Genomic DNA, 8,272 nt, shown 5'->3' on the forward strand with positions numbered 1-8,272 from the left:
TATGCCATACTCCACGGATTAAGTACTAAGTAGTATATTTTATTAGTGTACCTATGCTAGTCTATGATATATATTAGGTAATAAGTATATCTAGGCAGTAGGCGGTTACAAATTCAAAATTGTTTACCTATATATTATGATTTGTTAATATTAATTTTGTTTTTATAAAATAAGACTGTATCAATAAAACATCTTAATTATTACAAGTGGTTATTTAATTAATACTTATTAAGTATAAATTATGTTTTTGTTATAAATAGTAAAAAAAAAGTTATAAAAATACGATTTTTTTTTATCAATTATCAAATATCAAAATATTGATATTAATGTTTAAAAATATCGATATCATTAAATTGAAATATGATATATCAATATTGATATTATCGATATTATTTTTGTACAGAACATGCCTAGTTTGTACGAGATGGCTGTAGAACGACGAACGAACACCACGAAGGCACTAAGACGAGAGAGGGACGGTGCCGACAACGGTCTTCACGAAAGCTATGGTCGCCGGACACCAAAATTGAGATAAAATCCCTCGATGCCACTGCACTAAAACTGAAACATGAGAACTTGAGAAACTTTGTGGCACTAAGAGCATGACGTGAACTTTATGCGAAACATGACCGAAAAAACTCGAAAACACGAAACAACGAACGCAATTACGTGCGATGATAACAATGAAATTACGTACCCGGACCGGTCGCACGCGACGATGGCCACGGATACGTAACGCACAGCACAAAAATGATAACATTAACATGATTATAATGAACAAGTTTGCAGAGCGAACATATAATGTATAATTTATACAATTTTATAGGTATGAAAACTTTTTTCATATTTGCATTATTTTTATACGTTATAAGTAACTTCGGTGAAACAACCAGATATATCCAAGCCATATTTGTGATATGTCACAAATTACCGGCGCAACCAAATTCACGGGTAAATAAAAATTTTCACCGTGAACTATCAGTATACTGCACCAAGTACTGTTATACGCAGAGACGCAGAGTACGATTTGTTCTCAAAACGTTTAGGAAGTTAAATACTTGCAACGTATTATCGTGATGTCTTCAATGCTACGATTAATGCAACGTCAATTAGCGAACATTTGATCGCAAGTTTCGCGCAACATTTGTGCAACACAACGGCGACCGTCGTACTTGTTACGGGCACAAAACTTCGTTGCGTTGGAGAACAGATGGACCGGGACTTATTCCAAGTACGGTCCGAAGTTTGTGTCCAAGGTGAACCAGGAAGAATTCCTCAGTGGCACGTCTGTCACGTACATCGAAGGGATGTACGACGCGTGGCTGGCGGATCCGAAGAGCGTGAGCGCGTCGTGGGACGTTTTCTTCAAGAACTGCGCGACGGGTGCGGCCCCGGGTGTGGCGTATCAAGCGCCCCCTACGCTGTACCAACCAGGCAAGGGCGAGCTGGTGTACGTGTGGCAAAACGCCTCGGCAGCAACGGGTCAAAGTAAAACCGCAAGGACGGAAGGCCAGTCGGAAGGAGATCTCGTGAACAATTACTTCACAGTCCTATCGATGATCAAGGCGTATCAGACACGTGGTCATTTCGCCGCGCGAATCGATCCGCTGCGTTTGAGCAAAATAGATATGGACAACTATTACCTGAACGAGGTGCTGTACCAGGATGCCTCACCGTTTGTCAAATTCGACCTGGACCGGGTGTACAAGTTGCCACCGAGCACTTCGATCGGCGGCAAGGAAGATGCGTTACCGCTGAAAGAGATTATTGCACGCCTGGACAATACCTACTGCCATTCAATCGGTGTCGAATACATGCACGTCGATTCAGTCGAACTGTGTAATTGGATAAGAGAAAGGGTCGAAGTGTCCGGAACAATGGTTCTGGAAAAAAAAGAAAAAGTGCGGCTGCTCAACCGTATCGTGATGGCGACCGGATTCAAATCTTTCTTGGCTCGTAAATGGTCGAGCGAGAAACGTTTTGGCTTGGAGGGATGCGAGACACTAATACCAGCCTTAAAGGAAATAATCGACAAGTCCTCGGGTTTCGGTGTCAACAAGGTATTCATGGGAATGGCTCATCGCGGCAGGTTGAACGTGTTAGCGAACGTCTGCCAAAAACCTCTGAGTACGATATTCACGCAGTTCCACGGATTGGAAGCTAAAGACGAAGGTTCTGGGGACGTGAAATATCACTTGGGCACCAGCGTGGAAAACGTGAACGAAATCACAGAGAAAAAAGTGAAAATAGCTCTGGTGGCGAACCCTTCCCATTTAGAAGCCGTGAACGCAGTCGTTCAAGGTAAAACGCGAGCCGAGCAATTCTTCAGGAACGACGTAGAAGGGAACGAAATAATGTCCATATTGATCCACGGCGATTCTTCGTTTTGCGGACAAGGAGTGGTGTACGAAACATTCCACTTGACCGATTTATTCGATTATACCACACACGGCACCATTCACGTGGTTGTCAACAATCAAATCGGGTTCACCTCCGATCCGCGTAGTTCGAGATCATCGCATTAGTGCACGGACGTCGCGCGAGTCGTGAACGCTCCGGTGTTCCACGTGAACGCAGACGATCCGGAAGCCGTAATGCATGTATGTAAAATTGCTGCCGAATGGAGGAATACGTTTAAAAGGGACGTTGTCATCGACATTGTCAGTTACCGGAGGAACGGGCACAACGAAGTGGACGAGCCCATGTTCACGCAGCCGCATATGTACAGCGTTATAAAAGACACGTTACCCGTGTACAATAAATATGCGGAAACGCTTGTCAAGGAGAAGGTGGTCACCAAAGACGAAGTGGACAAAGCTTGGGACGATTATCAGCGGTTCTGTGAAGATGCGTTTACCGTTTCGATGAAAGAGACGCACGTGAACAACAGCGATTGGTTGGATTCGCCGTGGCCAGGTTTCTTCAAGGACAAAAACGTCGACAACTGTCCCAAGACCGGGGTGGATGAACTCACGTTGAAGCACATAGGCAACTTGTTTTCATCACTGCAGCCAAAGTACAGCGACTTCGTCGTGCACAAGGGCTTGGAGAGGATTTTCAAAAACCGTCAGCAATTGATCAGCGAACGAACGGCCGACTGGGTGTTAGTGGAAGCCATGTCGTTCGGGTCCTTATTGAAAGACGGTATTCACGTGCGCCTGAGTGGTCAGGACGTGGAGAGAGGTACGTTTTTGCATCGCCATCACGTGCTCCACCATCAGAAGATCGAGAAAACAACGTACCAACCGTTGTGCGACCTGTACCCGGACCAGGCTAAGTACACGGTGTGCAACAGTTCGCTGTCCGAGTTCGCGGTGTTAGGATTCGAACTGGGCTTCTCCATAGCCAACCCGAACGCGCTGGTGTGCTGGGAAGCGCAGTTTGGAGACTTCAACAACACTGCCCAATGCATCATCGACCAGTTCATCAGTTCTGGCCAGACGAAATGGGTGCGGCAGTCGGGACTCGTGATGCTACTGCCACATGCGTACGAAGGGATGGGACCGGAACATTCGTCGGCGAGGCTCGAGCGCTTTTTACAAATGAGTTCGGACGACCCGGACGTGTTGCCAACCGACGGCGGGAACATCGCCATCCACCAGCTGAACGCCGCCAACTGGATAGTGGCCAACTGCTCCACGCCCGCCAACTATTTCCACGTGCTCCGTCGCCAACTGGCGTTGCCTTTCCGCAAGCCGTTGATCCTGATGACGCCCAAATCGTTGTTGCGTCACCCGGAGGCCAAATCATCTTTCGACGAGATGACCGAAAACACGGAATTCGTGCGGGTCATCCCCGAAAACGGACCGACATCAAAGAGCGTTTGCGGTGTGAGCCGCTTAATATTTTGTTCAGGCAAAGTCTATTACGACTTGATCAAATCGAGGCAGGATCGAAACCTTCAGGACGTGGTGGCCATCAGTCGTGTGGAACAATTATCGCCGTTTCCGTTCGACCTGGTGAAAGAGGAGTGTACGAAATATGAGAATGCCGACATTGTATGGGTCCAAGAAGAGCTGAATAACCAAGGAGCGTGGTTGTATGTTAAGCCCAGATTCCTAACATCGTTGGCGAACACGAAAACGATTTATTACGCTGGAAGGCCAGTCGCTGCTTCGCCGGCTACGGGCAACAAAGTACAACACACCAAGGAAATCAAAAATTTCCTCGATGAATCGTTCGCAGTCGAAAACCATCACAAATGATGTACTTATTCTAGAAATAAATATCTCATCAAAAACACTCCGTGTAAAAACATCGCTAAGTAAAAATAAGCACTTAAATTACAAAAGTTGTGATATCAAAAATCGGCGTAAGTAATTTCATAAATTCATTAATATAAAAGTATTTATAACTGTATTTATTGTACCTTGTAAATTTATTTAGTGCAAATAATTTTACTTAGCTTGGCGGCTATTAGAAGAATGTATTTAAATATTTGTATTGTTCTATAGTTTAATTAAGAACCCTAATGTCTCGATTTCTACATAAATATTCGCATCATTTTGCATATTTTTACTATAGTTAAACTATATAATTTTATTATATATACATATATACAGTACTTGATTTGGCAAAATTAAAGAAAGGGGATTCTGTTTGCTTAAAAAAAAGTTGCGTCCCCAAAACTTGTTAAGCATTATAGTTATAATGTATTAATAGTAGGGGGACGCTAAAATTTCTAAAAATTAGAAGGAATACTCCGCCCCCCTGCATCCCCCTCAAGTTGAGCATTGTATATATATATACATATAACCCGAAAACGCCTTTTCGTTTATTTAAAATCATGATCAAAATTTACGAAAACTCGAAATATGTAGGTACCCGGCTACACGTGGCACACATAAAAGTTAAAATACAAAAAAATACACATATCTAACAGTGCTACAGTCGACCAGCTGTTTGAGGTTGGGGGGGATGACTGGTTGAAGAAAACAGAGGCTACAGAAATCGTTATCACATTCATAACCATAATAAAATATAAGTGGAAAAATATATACAAATATAATTGATTATTGATTATTACATATTAGGTAATAATATATAATAGACAAATTGAAACCAGGATCACAGGATTCCATTTGTTGATACGGTGTAGAAAAATTGGAGTCAGGCCAAAATACGGTGTTTGGAAATTTTAGGTATGCACACGCATACCCTGCATACCTCAAATGACGCTCCTGAAGAAAACACAACTTATGAAAATAATTAATTAAAAAGAAAGTAAATTTCATAAACTTACCTTCAAAAACTAAAAAAATTAAATACAGAAGAGATGCCAAAAACACGATTTAAAAAAAAGTCGAATTTCATACATTTACAGTGGCAAAACTACCTTGGAAAATAAAAAATTTAAATAAAGAAGAGAAGTCAAAATCACGGTTTTAAAAGAAGCCAAATTTCGTAAATTTACAGCGGTATAACTACCTCGAAAATAAAAACTGAAAAACCATTGTCAGAATACCTAGAATACTACTACTAAAGTGTATTTTTAAATACTCAAAAAAAATTAAGGCTTGTGAATGTAAAATATCTACTTAGAGGTATATTATATTAAATTGATTTATTTAATTAATTTTTGAATATTTTAGTACTTCGTGAAAAATACGTTTGTATCTTCATTATTACAAATTGAAAACTGTAGTGCACGAAAATATTTTATTTACATTTTATTCCTATGTTAGTGTATAATATAAATTATATGTATATGTAAAAAAAAGTACAATTTTTCTTTTTACATCTATTTATTTTATCAATTATTATAAATATTACACGTTATCAATAAAAAATATTAAATCATAATCAAATCATAATAATTAAAGACCTATTAAATTCATATCTATGCGTGGATATAATTATTGTATGATCATAATTACTATGTGTTGTAATCTATAGTTTGTTAAAAAAATATCAAAACTGCATAAAAATACATGCTTAGTCTTAAGTCAAAAGAATTAAATTGACTGTTTAAAATTGTTTTCGATCGCGCTCGATACATAGTATTATAAATTAGCTCTAACATTTTTGTACACTACGCACAGGACTCACGCGAACAAAATATTTTATTCGTTTTTTCTTTTCTTTTTTTTTTATTGTCTCCGTGGAAAATACCGTTTATAATTCGATACACTAAACGACGTGAAGTCGTAAATACCAAATGCTATTGAAATGGTCCGTCAATTGCGATTAACAATGTGCGTATGATGAGGCTCGTAGATATAACATTTTTTTTTCACAAAATAAATACGGTTACGTCGAGGGATTTACTATTGTGGGAAACGATGAATACAATTTATGTATATCTTTAGTATATACACTGATTCACCGGAACCTCCCCTCGACCAGGGTGCGTCAGGTATTCTTCACTTTTTTTTTTGTCTCCAATAAATCGCTTCCACGTGACATTTGTACGGTAGGGTGGTGTTCTGTTACGTAGCTACTAAGCGCACTGCGCGTATCCTGCAAACGTGTGTTAACAATTTGGTAAATCAAAATGAAAATAAAATTTAAACAATCGATTGTGGATTTTTTAAGTCGTGGTGATGGCGTTATAAATCTACACGGGAAAGTTACATCGGTTTCCGAGTGAAATATATTATTTACGTGTCCACCAGGAACTCATATATTAACTACGAGTTGGAATTTTTATTTTAACATTTATCTTAACTTAGATACCCTATGGCTTTTTTCTGCACTAGATAATATGGATACAATACAAAGGGGGTTACGAGGAAAAACGATAATAGTTAATATTCCAACTGTTTAGTATTGCAGTTTCAGAACTCAAAATACTGAGAAATAGTACGAAAAAATTGAAAATAATTTACTGTTGTAATATGAACAACTAATTGTTGATAAAATTAATAAAAAAATATAATTACTTTTTTTAACAAATGACAAGATGATATAATTATCAGATACTTTCTTTTATTGACTATTATCGTTTCCCCGTAGCCCTTCATATATATATTCAATTTGTTTATCAATGAATTGCATAAGTTTAAAGTTTAATATCCGGCAATGACCGCGGTATAATAACAGTATTACAAAATATTATTAATTTATGTTATAATAGTAAAGATATATTGCAATTGTATATTCCGCGAAACTAAATGGATCATTTATAAATGCATCGAATTTTTACAATATTTGCATTAACGATGATAGTTAATGATAATATGAAAAGCCATCACCGAATCGAAATTCTGAATTATGTATTTTTGATAACATTTGTATTTTTTCATAATACCATCTAAAAATATTTCAAATTAAAATTGCAATGTCATGAATAAAACTATAACAATTAAAATAATTTATGACGTATAACATATCGTAAACGAAAGTTAATGTTAATTAATTTGATCCGTAATGGCGTAATTGAAAATAAGTTGAACACTTGCGACCTTTGTATAATATTTTTTGCGACCGCTGTCTGGTGTTTTCATACTCACGCCATCGTCGATCCACTGTATATTATATTGGTATTATCGAACAGCAGCAATTGGCCATTGCATGTGTAAGAGTAAATGTGAGTGTATGTGTGTGTGTGTGTATTTGCATAGTGTATTAATATTCACTCAGTCGCCGTAGTAGTGTGTTAAAGTGTTATGTACGTACATAGAAGCGGTAAATAAAAAATAATGACGAGACATAAATTTCGTAAAACGTCGTAAAATGCATAATTTATTTCGGACGCTCTCTGTATTATATTTAATTGTTAAAACTTTGGAGTGAACACATAAAGACGGATAGAAAGTAAATAAGCCTCGGGTGTACTGTTGCTGTTGCTTTACTATAACCGCGGTGGTAATAGTAACAGTAATAATAATAATAATAATAATAATAATAATAATAATAATAGTATACCTACTACCTAATATTATAATATAACGTTACCGTGCCGGTATTAAACGTGTACACACACACACACACACACACACACACACACACATACACACACATACAGTTAATATATATATATATATATGTTTGTCCGTGACAGTCTACGGATATTGTTAACTTTGAAACAGCAGTAACTCGGCGTTTCTTCAAACGAACGTCATGTTAACTTTTATTTCAAATAATGCAATTACACCCGTGTTTCAAGTCAGGTGGTTTTGAGTACAGCATACGTTTTAACTCGTACGTATAAATATATCTATACAAAGTCAAAATAACACATTAAGTTAACCAGGTTTAAACGATTCGAGTACGTACAGATTAATAATCACCCCTCTTCTACCTCGTTCTCTAACTGGTAGCAGCAGTAACA

The 8,272-nt window shown here is 37.9% G+C and overlaps 1 pseudogene; it reads left to right on the forward strand.

Annotated features, from left to right (window-relative positions):
* The first annotated feature begins 777 nt into the window (after positions 1-777).
* LOC112680290 lies at positions 778-4,300 on the forward strand (annotated as a pseudogene).
* The last annotated feature ends 3,972 nt before the right edge of the window (positions 4,301-8,272 follow it).

Source organism: Sipha flava, unplaced genomic scaffold (genome assembly GCF_003268045.1).
Source record: "Sipha flava isolate LNK unplaced genomic scaffold, YSA_version1 176_pilon_pilon, whole genome shotgun sequence".
NCBI lineage: Eukaryota > Metazoa > Arthropoda > Insecta > Hemiptera > Aphididae > Sipha > Sipha flava.